We start from the raw sequence: 18,260 nt of genomic DNA, 5'->3' as shown, positions 1-18,260 counted from the left end.
TCATTCTCATCCCACTAAACACTTCACTTTCACAGTTCGCGTCAGTCGCTCTTAGTTTAAGTCAGGAGCTCGTCAAGTTGATTTCTGCCTTCAAACTTTGTTATAACTCGTGTTATAGCAAGAAACTGTTGCTGCGAAATATATTTATTGTTCAAACTTGAAAACTAATTTTACCCTCGTCTGAATTTCATGGAAACACTTTCAGTCAGAATGGTTAAACCGTCTCGATCGAATTTCGATTGCAACCGATCAAAATAAAATTGAATTTTTCTATAGAATTTCGAGAATTTGAAGTATTTAGAGTAGATCAAGATATCGAGGATTTTAGAATATCGAAATCTAAGTTTGAAATATTTGAAAAATTACTGTTATTAATTTCATCGTGCTAAAGTTACGATGAAATCTAATCTATCGAAAATCGGAACATAGGGATATAGATTGAAAAAATGCAGAAATGTTGGAAATGAAAATATGGAAAACTGAGATATCGCGAAAATTAAACTGTCCAAAACTAAAATCTCGAAAATTGAAATATCAACGATGAAAGCATCGTGCAACGTGGGATCAGAAATGAAACAAAATATCGAAAATTAAAATACTGAAATTATCAAATGAATTAAAGTACTGGCAGAAATAATAATAAAAATTACCGTTATGATCCAATATAGATTTAAATTTTTCAAAAAGGAATTTTCTCGCCTCTCCATCTTCAAAAACGATAAATTTCATAAAAAAAATCAGACGGAGATCGTAAGAAAGAAACTTATAATCGAATCGATGCATCGTAGAAGGAACACATCTCACAAGTAGAGAAGATTTATTTCGATCGGTTTAAGGGCGGGGAAAAAAAAATGTTTAATTCATGATGGCGGTAATTTAGCAAATGCACGACGCTTGGCTACGTCCCGCGCGATCTCAAATTTCCATAATTATTTCAAGACTCGAAGGCTTTATAAATCGATTACGGCCGATAGAATGTAAATTGTCGAATAAGACTGGCAAATCTTGCCGATCGTTTCGCATTACGCCATTTCTTCTATTTTTCTTTCCTTCAATTTTACTCTTCTTCGTATCCATCTCATTCCTTTTTCTCTTCGTTTCATTCACAATATTCATTCCCATCTCCCTTTCTTATATTTTATTTTTCATTCTGTTCTCTTCTTCATCTTTATTTTTTTTTTTATTTATGATTCTTTGTTTTTGTCATCTTTTCGTTTATACACTTTCTCTCATCTGTTTATCTTCTCCCCCTCTCTTTCTTTTCTCTTCTCTTCATTGTAAATTAATACTGTACTTTATCTTTTTCTTATTTTCATTCATAATGTTTCTTTACCGTTTACATTCTAATTTTATTTTCTTTTTCTTTATTCTCTTTTTACACGATTATTTCATAGACAAGATATATTAATTCTTTTTTTTTTTTACATTATTCTTCTTTTCCTTAATTAATTTCCTTTGTAATTAGTATATACCTTCTTCTATCATTCTCATCCTCACTCTCTTTTGTTTCTATCATCCTCCCTCGTTTTTTTTCATATTCTTTAATCATTTTTTTTATTTTCATTCATTCAGTCTTCCCTCTTCTATTTATTTAAACTCTTTGCATTCCACTCTCATTTCCCTCTTCCATTTCCCTTGTTCACGACTCGTTTCCGCCGTGATTCCTACACTATCTCAGGTGGTATCTAGTTAACGTTGCACTTCTCGTTCGAATTCCTCGTTCACGACGTGCTTCGTAGTTCGAATGCTATATTAAACTGTCTAAAGATCCTCTCGTGTCGATTTGATCGTCTTCGACGTGTCTTATTTCCAACTCGAGAAAGGGAAAAATCGACTGGAATTCGAAGCAGAGAATCTTAGAACGTTTTAAGCTTGACTTTTTTTTTTTTTTTTTTTACGTTTCTTTTCCAACCAGATATCGAATATGATCAAGAAAAAATGTATATAGAAAAGAGCATTTTATCATAAAATTCGAAATAACAACTTATTTATGATGTATTTTCTTTTCAAGAAATACATTTCAAAATGATATCTCGAATTATCTTCAAATTAAAATATTGTTTGAAATTTGTTTTTTTTTAGTTCCGTTTATGTCGTCATTCAGTAAGAAATTTCTTTTGTGCAACGGGCTGCATGTAAAGCAATGCATTGCAAATATAACGATATTAAATTTTTTAGCATTGAATTTATTCGGGTCGTTGGAAATAATCATTTTATATTTTTATAATTGTATTTATCCAAAATACATTTATAAATATTAAACTGAGATGAATAATAATCGAATATATTTGAAAATCTTCGACAAATTTTAAGCATTTTTATCGTTTTTGAATTAAAGGAAAAAAAAAACCTACAACGAATATATTAATAAATCAATCTTCAATTTTTAAAATCTAGATAATGGAGGATGGACCAAAGACACAAATCACAATTATACTTTAAATATCTCGAGGTAATAAAAATATAGAAAAATTTATCATGAAATTCTATTCCCAAAAATATCTTTATCTTTTCGTTCTGTTAGAACACCTTTCTTACGAAATACAGTCAAAGCAAACCATTATCCTCTCCATTATCCCTAAAAGCTTTCTTGGCGCGATCTTCCCTCGGTTTTCAAGAAAACACAAAGTCGAACGCAATCTCTTTCTCGCCAGGATAATCATCGCGCCTCTAATTACCTTATCAAACGACCACGGCCATTTTCCAAGGGAATTATTTTCCCTGTCAATATTTCTCCTTTCTCTTTCAAAAAGCCTGATTTCAATGAGAAATATCATCAGAAAGATTTATCTTTCGCTCTTTAATTAATCTGCTACCTAAACTTTTGATACTTTTGTCAATAATACAATTTATAGAATCGTTGTTAGTTGATTCAGGATTGAACACTTGAAAAGAAGAAATGATCCTTTCATATAAAATAAAAAGATATATTTGACACAAAAATTTCTTTCAATCTTTCAAATTTCAAAATCTATATTTGAGAAATAGTTTATTTTCAAATGAATCATCTATCAAATATTTAATTTCTTACAATAATAATAGTTAAACAAAACATCACAAATAATAATAACAAAGTTATCTGTGTTTAAGAAGATCTCATTTTAAAATTAGAAAATATAGAAAATAAAAAGTAGAGGATTACAGACTCTGTTTTACAAAAAGAAAAGGAAGAAATATATTTTCTAACTGTCCTAATTTCTATAACTATAGTTTCCAATGATGTGCCATACCTTCAATCAGCTCTGGCTTAAACAACATCGCCTCTATTATTTAATATCCCTCTGAGAGGAATTTTGTCAATGACTCAATATTGCTAGAACATATTCATATAAAAATAATGAATTTGCATAAACAAGCGCGATTTATCTTTCATCTTATTGGACCACGTGTGACAAGGATTGAAAAAAAAAAAATATCCGCGGCAAGTTTCGCGTTTTTAATATTCGCGCATATCAAACGATTTTTGAAGCAACCAACCGCAGTCTGTTGTATCTATTCAATTTCGTTTCGAAGTTCGCCCATGGCTATCGTTTTATTCGGAACTTTTATTAGAGAGCCGTTCCGTTTCGAGAAATTTCAATTACTCATGGACCACGGCCGGCTGGTGAATTTGCTGAAATCGCGTTTTTTTTTTTCGTGTTTCTTTGACGCCAGTCATTTAGGCCATCGATCATTCGCTCAATAGAATTTCATTTTTCTTATGTTTTGAAAATTCGAGACGAATATAGAATCTGCCTAAAATTAGGATGATGTGATTTGATTACGATAATTTTTTAAATATTTTTAAAATATTTATACATCACGAAGTATTGACGCAATTCTGATAAGTTTGCATAAGTTGTTGTGTTGCAGAGTTCATCGAAGAGAATTTTAACAAAAATATCATGAAAAATTTTAAATAGCGGAACGAATGAGAAAAAGACAATGGAGTCTAGTTTTTAGGAATGTTTATGTTTCCTCCTGAATAGTCTATTGCATTTACATTATAAACGTTGTATTTAACATTTTTCATTCTCGACTCGTATAAATATCAAACACTTTTACCCATTTAATTTAATTTCAAACAAGATTAGATGCCTCTAAATAAAATCAAGCAGATTGACCATCCGTTCTTACGTTTGTATAAATTATTATTGCTTTTACAAAGATATTTGTTAATCCTGATGTTTCTTGGATAATTGAACGATTCGTATGAATAATTATCTCAAGGTACACTTAACAGTAATGGACCACGTAATCTGGAGATTGGAATTGTGATTTCTGGTCCCAGGTTTCAAGCACAGACCAACGAATTTATCCTTATGTCCTCGCGACCAGCGAAAAATTGTAATGGCTCAACTTTTCCTCGTGTATTCGAACCATCGAAATTATTTTTATACGGTTATTCTCGAGCAAAAATTTTTGATTTAAATCGTCAGATATTGGATTCCTTCTCCTCCCCGCGAGGGAAAAATCGAACACAAGGGGCGAATTTTATGGTATTTGCGGAGGATTTAATTGCACGAGAAAAATTGAAAAAAGAATGAAAAATTGAAAGATTTCAATTGTTTTGGAAATGATGAGTTTGGATTATATATTTTACGTTTATGTTTGTCGATCGATTTTGAATTGCACTGAATTTTTATCAGACGTGAAAATACAGACATTCGTTTAAAAAACATCCATAATTTTGAAACGTTGAAAAATGTAGCTCTGAGAGAAAATTTTTGGTCGTCATAAATAATATTTCTCTTTGAATTTTTTTTTTTTTATTATCGAAATATTTATTTAAACGTTAAGTGTATAAAGTTTAAAATACTTTATTTTCACATTTGTCTTGTTTGACGAAATTGAATTTTTTAACTTAATATATAAAGTTATAACATTTATTTGATATATTTAACTACATTTTTTGCAATTTTTTTTGATCCATATTTAAAAAACTTTGAAACAATATCTATCATAAAATACTATAAAAATCAATTATAATTATTTCGAAAGACGAAAAGAAAAATATCTTCAACGCCCAAATAAATTCTTCTCGTATTTTACATCTCAAAAAGAGAAAGAGAAAGAGAAGAAGAAGAAGAAAAAGAAAATAAAGAAAGCAATATAATTCTACTTCCACAATTAATCCCCATCAAAAAAGAAGGATTCCTCCAATTTCACAGTCGCATCGCAATTCTCGTTTTCACGAATACTCATATAGTTATTAACGAGCCACGAGAAAATTAAATACCCGCCCTCGTTTCATCTATTCCCAGGGTTAATCGTGTTCATCCCCGTCATCGTTTAAAATTTCCCTCTTTTCGGTTTAATTCCCCCTCCTCCCCGGCAGGGCTTCCGACGCGACGATTATCATTCGGATTGTTGTTCTTCCATTAACGCTCCACGAATTTAAACACCGGTCGTCTGATTTTATTATATTCGCGAAATTCCTCGCCCCTTCTCTCTTTTTTTTTTTTTTTAATCAACGATCCACCTTTCGATCTCTCTTCCACTTTCTTATCATCGATCGATCGATCGATCGTGTAAATCGATCCGAATCCCACGTATCTAATGAATTTTAATATTCCAGAATTATCCAGAAATCGGGATTTATCGCGCACATCGAAAAGATAAACAGCGCGGATTTATTAACGTCACGTCGAATCCACGCCAATTTCCTCTTCCTTTTCCCTCTTTGCCCTCGTTTTCCATCTATCCCCCTTTTTTTTTTCTTCGCTTCCATTTCTTTCTGTCTCTCTCTCTCTCTCTCTCTCTCTCTCTCTCCCTCTTCGGTCGTTTCCTCCTCCTTTTTTTTTTTTTCGCTCTTCGTGCGTTCGTTGTTGTTTCGAGCGGCGAAATTGGCCCCCCTCCCTATGAAAGTCTCGCAATTTATCGTCGCATCGAGGGGGATGCGAATTTTTCATCCCCTGGCGCTGGTTCGTGATTCGAGCGGATCCACGTGATCTACGAATTCTTCTTTCTGATCGCTCTTTGATGGCGTCGAAACGTCCACGTTCTCGCATCAATAATCCTTTGTCTAGAAATTGCTAGATCTTTTTTTTTTTTTTTTTTTATTTATTCCTTTTTGAGGGAGGGGGGATGTGTCCTGTCGCGCGAGTTTTTATGCGGTTGGCGCGATGGAGAATTCGAGTCGAGAATTTTTAACGCTTTTTTGAATGTCGATGGCATATTGTGGTGCGAACACGATTCGCTTTTATGGAATAATACATACGATCGAAATGCACGTAATATAGATGAATCGTCTACGATGCGGACACAGCTTTTCTCTCAAATGTATACATTAAAATTAACACGTAATATCACTTTATCAAATTTTATTCAATATTAAATAACCTCCGTTCGTATCATCTTCAACCAGCTCGAAACAAAATTCTAAATCAAATTCTAAAGAAACGTCACAAAAACGAAGAAACAAAAGTCAAAAGAATCGTGTGTGAAGCAAATTCCTTCATCGATCATTCATGTACAATCTCCCTTTCCCTCAACGCGGTTAAATCGAGAAGAGGAGCAATGAATTAATTTCATAAGAAGAAACAACAAGGAAACGGTGCAAGAATTTAATCGCACATCGGTGAACAACGATGTTCAACGCGAGGGAAGAATGGATGCTGAATTACCGAAATTCACCCCGAAGAGAGAAGAAAGAAAGAGAGAGAGTGAGAGAGAGAGAGAAGTCAAAATCTTGGCGCGAAGATCCTTGAAAGACACTCGGCCGTTAACGCCTCTCGGAACTCCGTGTCGACAGTCCGAAGAAACATCGCGGAAGTCCGAGATCCTGCTTAAAACTTTCCCTTCTGCTTCGAGAACCGAATCGGGGAATTCCCGTTGGGGCTTGAATTTTTCATCGGGAACAAAAGGATTCTGGTCTCCCGGGTTTAACGAATTAGCGGATTTTCGTTATCCAATCTCCGTGTCTCGGACCGGAAACGTTACGTGGGCGTCGGATTATGCACGTTCGAGTGGCATAATTACCAATTAGCATGCGTATCGATACGGGTTGCACACCAATAATCCAAAATGAATTTAATCAGCGATGACGAGGTGTGTGTGCGAGGAGGGGATTTATGAATTTTTGATCGATAAGGTTTGTCTTTTTTTTTTTTTTTTTTTTTTTTTAAGAAACAAGCTTTCGAGATTAGTTGGTAAGTAAGTAAATATTGATATGAAATCAAATTGATGATTCTTAATTACATTGGAGGATTACATTTGTTTCTTCGAAAAAGAAAGAATAAAAGTATTTTTATCATTTATCATTCACGAAATCAAAGAAACGTAACAATGAGATTCCCAAGTTGGAAATCTGCGAGGATTCGCTATTATGTCAAGAAGATTTCTGTGTGCTCGAGCAAAAGCAGTAGATGATCGCTTCCCCTCCAAAAGGAACAAGAAATATTCACTCGGGACTCTTGTAACCCCCATTACGTTTTAGATACTGTGCTTTGTCAGTCATCAGATCTTTTGTTCACGGATCGTGATCGCTTGTTCAAAGAAGTCGAAAAATAGAGAATCTCTTGCCTCTTGATATTTCGAAACGTTTTTGCGAATTAGCCTTGAGACGCGTTTATCCAATGAATTGTTTCGAAAATCAGGAATCCAATTTATTTTGCGTATTTTTTTTTTTTTTTTATGTTTCTTGAGAATGTAAAATGATAAAGAAAATGATATACATAAAAATTTAAATAACGCTGAATTCATACAATTTTAAATTTCGTCTCATTTGTTCCTTCTCATGCACGTAATTTGATATTTTCTGCCCACGGACTTGTAAAAATTTTTAAATTTTAGAGAAAATTTCAAACGTATTTTTATCTTGAAATTGACTAATACATTTTATAATTTTAATTCTTAATCAATCCTTGAATTTTATCATTATTAATAAATAAGAAAATAAAAAATTCATCAAATATGAAATTATCAACGAATTTTATTGAGATTGTGAAAATACAACATATTTGCTACCCCATTCATCTCATTTCATCTCTTTATTCTTTTTGCCAACTTAATTAAGACATTTTGCAAGATATTTGAAAAGATATTTTTCAGTCAAAGCAAGAATTTTTTAATTAGTATTACGTCTTTTAAACGATACATCGTAGAGACATGTTCTTAAAAAAACCTTAAAGAGGAATCTCGTTTAAATATCTTTTGATACCATTACTTTTTTCCTTTTATTAAAAATTACAAGAGAAATGTATATTTTTATTATTTATTTATCATTTACTTTAAAATGTATTAATCTTGTCCTTCTTCGTAACGTTATAAAATTTTATTTGTGAAAAGAAGAAAATATGAAAATTTTTTTAACGTCGAATTTACTATCTTCTTCGTGTATTTCTCGTGGAATTATTCTAAAATTATTCTCGGTATACTTTGTTATGTTTTATATACGAATACAACCACGTCGAAATTAGAATATTTTTATAAAAAACTGGACAAGAATTTTTTTTAAAAATTTAAAGATAATATTTTGTTGAGTGTTGAGTTTTTCTTTTGCAAGACTTTTGGTATTTTTATTTCAATATCTAGCAATATCTATCGAATGATAATTTGTTAATTGATAATATTATGAATCGATAAATCACAAATTATCGTTCTACAATTATTTTACATCAAATAGAATAATCATTATAAAATTTATAGATAAAATTTATTTGCTTTACCATCAAACTATTTAATTTATCAAATTTCGCTAATAATATTATCCCAATTATCCCAAAAGGACTCTGAAATTCTAATATACTCAAAATTCCATTGAAATTTCAACGTAAGATATCCTGTTTACATCTACAACATTTATTGAACTCACATAGGCATACTTTATAGTGTCAAATCATTATCCATGTACCGCCATTCAATTCTTCAACCTTCTCTCTTTAAAGATCCGCTGGTACCACGATTATGTGGGTTCTTTTCATTAACAGGCCACGTGCAATCCCTTCTCGGAAAAGAATAGAAGAAATCGAACAAGAGTCATATCATTGTGGGTCATGAAACTTGCACATCACACTTACAAATTAAAAACAGTTGTCTACCATTATTTCACCCCTCCACTCTATATTGTATAACATAATACGCTTTATCAAGGAAGGAAAACACTGTCAACGCAATCTGATCAAAACTAACTCGAGTATCTCGTAACTGTTATTTATGAGAATGGATAAAAAATAGAAGGATACTTTTTTTCCCATTGTCAAAGCATCATCTGTTTCTCTAGAAGGAATCGATCGTCGTTTTAATCCCACAAACTAAGAATAACAATCTAAATATATAATAAATTAAATAATAAATTAAAAAAAATAAATATTAAGATTCTTTTTTTTTTTTCTTTAATGGAATCAATAAATCGAGCCATCTTTCTGATATCGATATATATTCGTGCTCATATTAAAACCGAGAAACTTCCAACCATTTCCATTAAGAGACCCCGTTTCGTTTTCATCGAAATCGAGGCGAGATTAATCCCGCCGATTATTGTGTACCAAATGGATATTACATCGAGCAAGAATATTTAACTTATTCAGAATGTTCCTGCAGCTCGATGAACTTAATTTATTAAACGATGGGTGACATCGACGCGATACTTTCACGGAGACTTATCGTCGCGGATTAAAAAAAAAAACGATACGGGATAATCCGAAATAATGGATTAATCGTGCTAAGTGAACGTAAACTCTAAACCTGCTCATTTCTCGAGGAGGGCATCTTCGAAATGCGATTAGTTCATGATGGAGAACTATAAAAACTTCAATCGACGAAAAGAATTTTTTAGGATGAATAATTTAAGATCGAGTGATGAGAGACAGAGAGAGAGAGAGAGAGACAGAGAGAAATTTGTAAAGTTATAAATCTTTAAATAGATTGAGAAATTGACAGATATTCGATAGATTAAAAAAATTCTAATATAATACATATTTTCCAAAAGAATATAAAATTAATAAAACAAAATAAAAATAATATCCAATATGAAACATCTTACAATCATATAGCGAAAAAAAAAAATATTTTCCGTAAGTCGCACTAAAGATCGCATCGTCAAAGAGTCCTCAAGATCTCTTGCCAACATTGACCTCGTGACATCGGTTACGCCATAATCCACTCTAGTTCTAATCGTGGCGATTTCGCGAAGAAGACTGTACTTGACACCCAGCTCGACAAATTAATTATGCATTCTATCAAGAGCAGCAAGAAAGCAAGCGAGAACGAGCGAAGAATGGCGGACTTGGAGGAAGAGGGAGAAGGAGAACATGTGCAAAAAAGGAAAATAAAAAGAAGCTGTCGAAAGGATCCAAAGTTGATTTTCAGAATTTCATTTGCGGTTGAAAATCGTGTTATTCGAAGAAGTTAAACAAGGATGAATAACATTTTAATTGCCTCGATCAAATTAAACGTTTGTTCTCGTTGCGAATTGAACAGTAAAAGTGGTGTGTGTTCGAGTTTGTGGTGTGTTGCTGTTTAAATTTTCTGGGGAGATTGCATGTTTATGGAACTATTTTGGCTTGGCTGGCTTCAACTGGTTAATTTGGCTAGAATTTTGGCGATACATAAGTTACTAGGTGTTGAAGAATTTATGTGGTGAGTCGTTTTGGTGAAATTTATTTTGGATCTTTGAATAATTTCTTATTCAGTCGAGAATATTTTGTTTACGAAACACACATTATTAATACCTATATCACATTTTCATGAAACTTTATTTTTTTAAAAATTTACATAGGAATCAGTATAAATTGATATAAATGATATAATTTTTATATAAGAAATTATATTCCCTCTAATAAATCAATTCAATCTTTAAAGATCTTCTATTTTTAATAATAATTAAAAATAATAAATTTACATCATTTTGAAATTATCTGTTTCACATTTTTTTTTTCTTTCTTTCTTTTCACGCACATAAATTGTATTTCTTATTTTCTTATTTCTTTTGTTTCTTCTGCCCCTTTTCAAATAAATCGCACAAAATTTATAAGCACGGTCTATTGATTACAGTTCTGAAAGCCGCATTAATTAAGAAACAGCAAGGGGTTCCTTACGTGACGTGGACCAGAGCGCAGAGATGAAACAGGCCGGCATTTTCAATCAAAAACAAATCATCCCGAGAAGGCGTAATTAAATTTGAAAAGAGGTAAAGGTAAAGTAGGAGGTAAGGTAAAGTTTGACTTATCCGCGCTGTTCTTCCGAATAATAATAACGCGTTGAAAATTTGTTTATTTTATTCTCTTATTTCGCGAAACGAAAATTTAATTGTAAACAGCATTGATGATATAAAGTGTTGTTTTTCAATCTTAAAAGATAAATATATCGTAGAAGAAATCTTTCACTGATACCATCTATACTATCCTGTTCGCGTTGTGTTTATGTTTATGAATCAATATGCAAATGAAACACAGTTTCAGTTGGCTATACCAACTTCTCTTGATATTTAATAGAACTTTTAGTTATATATAGTTACTACCATAAAGTATATTATGGAAACGAAATATTGAAAAGAAAAAAAACATCCAGGGCTTAAAAATTAATTTTAAAAGAATACCAATCATAAAACTACAAAAGAATTTATTATTATACGTGAAATCTTATTTTGAAAACTATCTCAAGTTAAACTTAAATAATCTAATTTTATTTATTAAAAATTATAAGCGTTGCTGCATATATTAGTATTCTTATATTATCAAATACAATATCATAAAAAAAATGTGGTCGAAGGCAACCCCTTTGTGTCGCCTTCATCAGTTGCACACGCTATAAAAAATGAAAAAAAATAAAAATAAAAAAAAAACTCTTGCCAAACCACCGCGCATCGCAACAAGAGGGTTAAAAGAACAGACGCACGACTAATTACATGCCGATAACCGCGAGAAGAAGGCCCGTAGGGAATAAAAGAGGCCGAAACACGCGATTAATTTATTATTCGGTCGGCGAAACGAATCTTCGGCGATGACGAGAGAAAAAAAAGCACGACGCTTGAAAAATTAATTATGCATGCCATCCCGGCTTGCAAAAAGGTGTGACACACGTAGATGCACGCAAAAATTGAACGAGGATTCTACTGGACGAGTAGAATGGATGTTGGATAAGAAAAGATGTGGAAGGAAAAGAACGGAGGAAAAGGGATGATAAAAAGATAGAGATTGAGATCGTGCAAGGAATATGAAAGAAAGCTTGAGGAAGCTAGATTTTTTCTTACGTTAACTCGAGATTATTTTATTATTTACCTTTTACCATATGGTAATGTATGTAATTGCATCAAGATTATTTTCTTCGATTTTCAACAATAGATTTGAATGGTATTTATTTAGTTTTTGATTACGAAAGAACTAGAAGGAATTAGAAAATCATTATATATCAAAATAGGACAACTTTTATTTCGAAAATTACTCAATTTGAAGATTCGAAAAATCGGAATCTTAATGCAAAAGCTATTCTCTTTCATTTTCATAATGAATTTTTTAGTAACGACAGATTTGCTTGAATAATTTCTCTCATTAGCTCAGAATAACTCCGATTCATTTGAAAGAATTACAATTATCCATCAAAGAGTAATTCATTCGCGAATTTCAAATTGATTCGTAATTTTTATTCTATAAAAATCGGTCGAACGAAGGGAATAGAAATGAGAATTTGAATCGAATGAAGAAGGTGGATGAAAGTTCGTGGACGTAAACAAGGGTTAATCAATCATCCAAGAATGCAAAAAAAAAAAAAAAAGAAAAAGAAACGAAGACAAAGTCTCATTGTGGATCGCGGGGTTACTCGTGAAATTCAGACATTTTCTATCTCGGTCATCCTTCAACTATCTTCCACTCCAACACTTTGGACATCTTGATGTATGAGTGCGTCCATACACGCATATACATAGCATCCGTGCATAAATCTTTCGACGCCTTCTTCTTCGAAACGCTCGAATCCCGGCAAATGTGTCACCCCTTCGCTGCCAAGATGCACGATCTGTGGAGATACATTATGGACCTTTCTAGAGGTTTAATGCATCGATTTCGGTGATCGGTGGGAGTTTGACTGACGGATGAGTGTTTTTAGTTGGATCGTATTAAGGGGAGAAATAGAGAAGAATTGCGAAAAGGATCCATTTGTAACAATTTTAAGGAAAAGTGAAAATTTTGCCTGTACAATTGTTTTCAACTATTTGTACCATTTTTTTTAAAACAAATTTTCTTACTTATTCCTTCTCGATAAGAAACCGATTCGTCCGATAACCAATCACAGTAATTTGTGTTTTTCTTTGCAAATACACTTACCTAGGAAGGTATAAAAAATTTATGCAGACGAATTTATATTCATCATCCGCGAGGAGAACATTTCCAGAAATACTCACCTGCAACAGAAAAGTACAACAAAATTTACGTTAAAATTCATATAAATTCATGTAAATGTCATTCATGTCTAATAAATCGATATTCCCCAATAGATATATATATATTCGTATATAGCTTACGGATGTTTATGCATTTTATGAAAAATTTAAATTTGAAAAAGATATATTCGATTTATTGTTCGTTGATTAAAAATCTCTCTCTGAATTCCTTTCATTTTTTTTTTCACTTCGAAAGAAAAAAAAAAGAAGGTAAAACAAAAAAAGAAGAGTTGTAATATAAAATAAAAAATACTAATTCGAACAAAATTAGAAAAACCACCTATCCTTCTGTCAAATAATGAAGTACGGGCCAAAAAAAAAAAAAAGCACGAACAAAGCAATTTCCTGTTCTCCCTTCCAAGTCAGAGGACACTTTCATCGTCGAATAATGCCGAGTAAGTCGAATTACCAGCGCATATAATCAATTTCGCGAGAGCCGATAATTTGGTCGGTGCAGTCGCGACCGAATTATCACGTTTATTGCGCGTGATAACGTTACACGGGAATTGCAGACGTTTCGTTTATTACCGTGGAGAGAGAAGCGATTACCTTTTTTTCCTCGTTGAATCGCGTGTCGGCGCTTTTATTCTCGTGCCAATTATACCGGAAACTACCGCCAGAAGAACCTCCTTTGCCGCCAAGACGTTACATTTTTATAATCTTTTTAACGCTAATTCTTTTCGATAGTTTGATACTCTGTGATGCTAAGTGTTTCGCGATATATTTTTTGTAACAAAATCTCATTAGAGGAGTGTTATTGAATTTCAATTTTAGATTCAATCGAGAAATTTTATCGATGTTGCAAGGTAATCTTAGATCAAATTTTTATGATTTTAGGGAAGAACACGTGATTTCGTATTGGTAAATCACGTGTTCTTTCTTTATTAATATTGAAAGTTCTCTTTAGAAGTTGTATCTTTAATTTCTCTTATTATTTTTAATTATTCCTTGAAATCCTTCCTGTCATGACGTTTATTATAAATTTTATTAAAATTAAAATCATCTTAAAATACCCAATAATGCTCCTAATTATCGAGCAAAGAAATGACAAACGGGAATTTGTTCACATATGAGAGAAGGGAAGAATTATCGATGAATCCGTGATATTCAAAAAAAAAAAAAAAAAAAAAAAATTGATAACATAACGTGACTTAAACGAAGCTCGATGTTTCATGTTTCATTGAGCGAACGATGGAACCATTTCGTTAAAAGGGAATAATAAACTGCAACGTTTCCAGAATAATCGTCGAGTTGGCCGGAACCACGACACGGGCGATAGGCTCAATTATTTCAATCGTTGGCAATTTCCCGTTGACACGCCTTATTAACAGTCAGCACGCGCGAAAGAACGAAATTCGGGAGCGGATTACACGCTCGCTAGTCCGCGTTATTAACATAACGTCATCGTTGAACGTGATATTAAACGGTGCGCGTTATTATTCAAATCGGTGTAATTACGGTTTTATTACCGTTTGATGCGGGACACGAACGTTTCGAAATCGATGAACCGTCTTTCGAATCTACCTATAAAATGATTCGATCCATGAAACTCGTCATCGTCATTTCCTCCTGTTAAATCTATTCTCGATATTCAAATTCAGCGATATGTATTTTTCTTCACTTGAAAACTGAACTTTCTACACACAGTTCTGCCCGGTTTATTAATTCAATCAAAGAGATTTCGTAAAATTTCCCGATTTTAAATGTGAAGATTTATTATCGGATCGGGAAGAATGATCGAAGAATTAATTAGAAAGCGCGATTAATTTATCCAGGACAATAATTTCTAATAGAAATAATGCGATGTGTTATTATACATGTAGATAGTAAGTTAGTAAGAAAATTTTTTTAAGTATTATTTTTTTCACGCTCGCATATTTAATCTTGTTTCCGTATCGTTGAATATTGAATAGATCAGAAATATTCAACGGAAAAATTAAATGTTTTCACAATAAATAAAAATATTTTCAATCTATATACGTATAATCCATAAAATTTATTAAACCAAACGAAACTTCATTTATCAGTCTTCAAATATTCGATATCCTAAAAATATTGCGAATAAAAAAAAAAAAACATTGAAAATCAAAAATTGATCCGCATAATATTTATTTTAAATTCGGAATAAGCATAAAATAATAATAATATAATCTAAATATAATATAAATTATACATTAAATGAGATGAATGAAAATCTAAAATTCCAAAGAAACGCGCTACTAATTCACAAACTATCGTGCAAACAGAGTATCGTTAAATATCATCGTCGTTACATACAACGATCCTTTTGATATGTCAATTTGCTTCAGGGAGTGTCTCGAGCGAAAGTCGGCTAGCAAACACCCCCAGTGCCAATCAGAAATAACTCGGCCTAATAAGATTTAGACTCTCATCCGTCAAAAGAACCAACTTTCGTTCGTGCCGTCTTCTTGTATCACGGTAAACACCACCCCTCGATAAACGAAGTGAAACGAGCAATCCTGAAAATGCTAGATTCGAAAGATTCTCACGTTTAATTGCTGTGCTTTTATTTAAAATATATTTGGGGATAAGAAAGACATCGTAAAGAAGAATAAAACATTGATTTTATATCTAACAGCTAAACTAATTAATTATTTTATCTATGTTTATCAAAATTTATAAACATCCTAATTATAAAAACCCAAAACGAAGATATTATCTTACAACAAATTTATTGCTTAAAAAATTTTTTCAATCCTATTTATAATTATTTCTACATTTTTACAAATAATCATATGCTTGGTCACTCGATCACGATCATTATCAAATAAATTCATAAAGGACAAAATCCATCGAGCACCTCATATTCGACCATTTCCTATTTCAACTTTTCCAAAAACCCCCTTGGAAAAAGACGAATGGGATACTTTTCAGGAATTTTACTTTCGGTATCCGAGACTAAACTCCAATAAGAGGGTCGCTATGTCGCGGAACCCACCCCATGTCGCACCCTCCTTCTTGCACAATATCCATCCGAAACGTTCCGGATACCGGTGCCACTGACCGCCACGATCCTCGCCGATCGCAGTTGTTTACGACTTTCGCAAGGATTCCGGCCTGGAAACACGATCCGTCCAAAGACGAACGAATTTATTCTACAAGACGCTCGTGCCATCGCGAGTGCCAACCGAGTTTCGAGATATTTGATTGAAATCGTGGCGAGAGGATGAGGCGATTCCTACCTTCCCCTTCCTATGTTCGATCTGCCCACCCGGATTTCGATTATCACTTTCCCGTCAACGGATCAGATATTCGATTTCCAACTTGTGGTGTGGAGTTTTGTGTGCGATACACGTATTTATGTTTGAAACGAAGTTATAAATTTATATTTAATTGATGGATTAATAGTTTATAATAAAATTGGGAATTAGTTTTTGTGATAAAGAGGGTTGGATAGATCTGTATCCAATGATTGGATTGTTGGGGGTTATCTTTATTTTCATATGTTTAAATTTTATAATTTTATTTTGAACGGGAGAAAATTTGAAAAATTTTGAATTTTGTAAAGAATAATTTTCATGCTTCGATAGCTTCATCTTTTTTTTTTTTTTTTTTTTTTTTTTAATAAATTGATATCATGTAAATAATTTCAAATATTCATGAAGATTGAGGGAATATTCAATAAAAATGTTTTGGATAAATAATAATATGGTTTTTAAATATGCTAATGCTGTATTATCAGAATGTTGATTATGAAAATTACAGATATCGCGCGATTATTTTTCGTAAAAATAAATAGATTTTTATATATATATATATTCTCATCCGAATTCCAGCATCAAATTTAACGAATAAAATCGACGAGTGACGAATAAAATTGCCATTTTCCAATTTTTCGTTTCCATGCAAATACTTCTATCCTCCAGAATATTAATACTATACGAAAACTAAATTTTCTCTCGGTTAATCGAAATATAATCGAACATTTATTCGTAGATTCTTTAAGTTCGAAAAAAAAAAACAAATTTTACATTCGTTAAAATGAAGAACGTGTTAAGATGAAAATAAAAATAATCACGTATTATAATATAAGATATCGAAATTCTTTTCGTTACTTATCTTTTATCACGCTCTGTTTAAGATCGTTCTCGGAGGAATGGACGTACGTGTCGTCGAAGGGGTTAATTTGTTATCGCAAGATGCGAAACGAAAGTATCAGGAACAGTAGCGTAGACTTTCGAAGTGAAGTTAACGGTGTTAAGCAAATTTCCGTCCCGCCTCCGAGAAGTTGATATTCAGAAGCGCCGTTCTGTTTCTTGGTAATTCTATCAACCGTCTAACGCCTCCTTTCTTCAGTCGAAGATGTAGTCGAGCGTTTTAATTAAAAATTGCACGGTCGAAAGTGCGTAACGGTTTACGAGCTGTGTTTCTTCGAGGGGTAATAATAGCTACAATTGGCCTTAACGATGTACGTAAATCGAGAACCGTGAAGGATAATTGGAGGAACGAAAGCGTGAGAAATACAGAGGATAAGAAGGTGCGCTAATTGGGGTTAGTTAAAATTATAATGCCTTGAAAGGTGATCAATTTGATCTCGGTGACTTCAAGTGAGAGTTTTAATCTCTCTCGTTTGTGTCCATTTTTATGAGATAGGGAATTATAATATTTCTGCAAAATTTATAATTCGCTCGTGTTTAAATTTGTTTCGTGGGACGTAAGTGATATTAGATGTTCAAATTCAAAATATATCGCATTTATAATAATAATTTAATCTTGGATATTCAAATTTAAATTTTTAAATGTAGAAAATATTTTACATCTGAAATATTTATATTTAAATTCGAGAGTATCTTGATTTCTATTGAAATTGAAAAATTGGAAACATGGAAATAGAAAGAATAATTCCCAAAATAAAAATTTTGAAAAATAAATTTTAAATACG

The 18,260-nt window shown here is 32.2% G+C and overlaps 1 protein-coding gene and 1 long non-coding RNA gene across 18 annotated transcripts in view; one reads left to right on the top strand and one right to left on the bottom strand.

Annotated features, from left to right (window-relative positions):
• The window catches only part of LOC100870354 (neural cell adhesion molecule 2), a 428,395-nt gene that overhangs the window by 97,582 nt on the left and 312,553 nt on the right, over positions 1–18,260 (bottom strand). The window lies entirely within an intron of this gene.
• Positions 1–18,260, top strand: part of LOC116414930 (uncharacterized) — a 164,664-nt gene that overhangs the window by 23,354 nt on the left and 123,050 nt on the right. For 9 of the 10 annotated variants that reach the window (XR_015291058.1, XR_015291060.1, XR_015291064.1 and 6 more), the window contains exon 2: positions 10,975–11,110. This is a non-coding gene — a long non-coding RNA (uncharacterized LOC116414930). Of the gene's footprint in view, positions 1–10,974; positions 11,117–18,260 lie in introns of all 10 variants that reach the window. The other variant, XR_015291059.1, reaches the window with a different exon arrangement.

The sequence above is a fragment of the Apis florea genome, unplaced genomic scaffold (assembly GCF_048593485.1).
Source record: "Apis florea isolate Af1SG1 unplaced genomic scaffold, ASM4859348v1 contig_2350_pilon, whole genome shotgun sequence".
Lineage (NCBI taxonomy): Eukaryota > Metazoa > Arthropoda > Insecta > Hymenoptera > Apidae > Apis > Apis florea.
The sequence above is the reverse complement of the archived record's forward strand: the minus strand, read 5'-3'. Positions and strand labels throughout refer to the sequence as shown.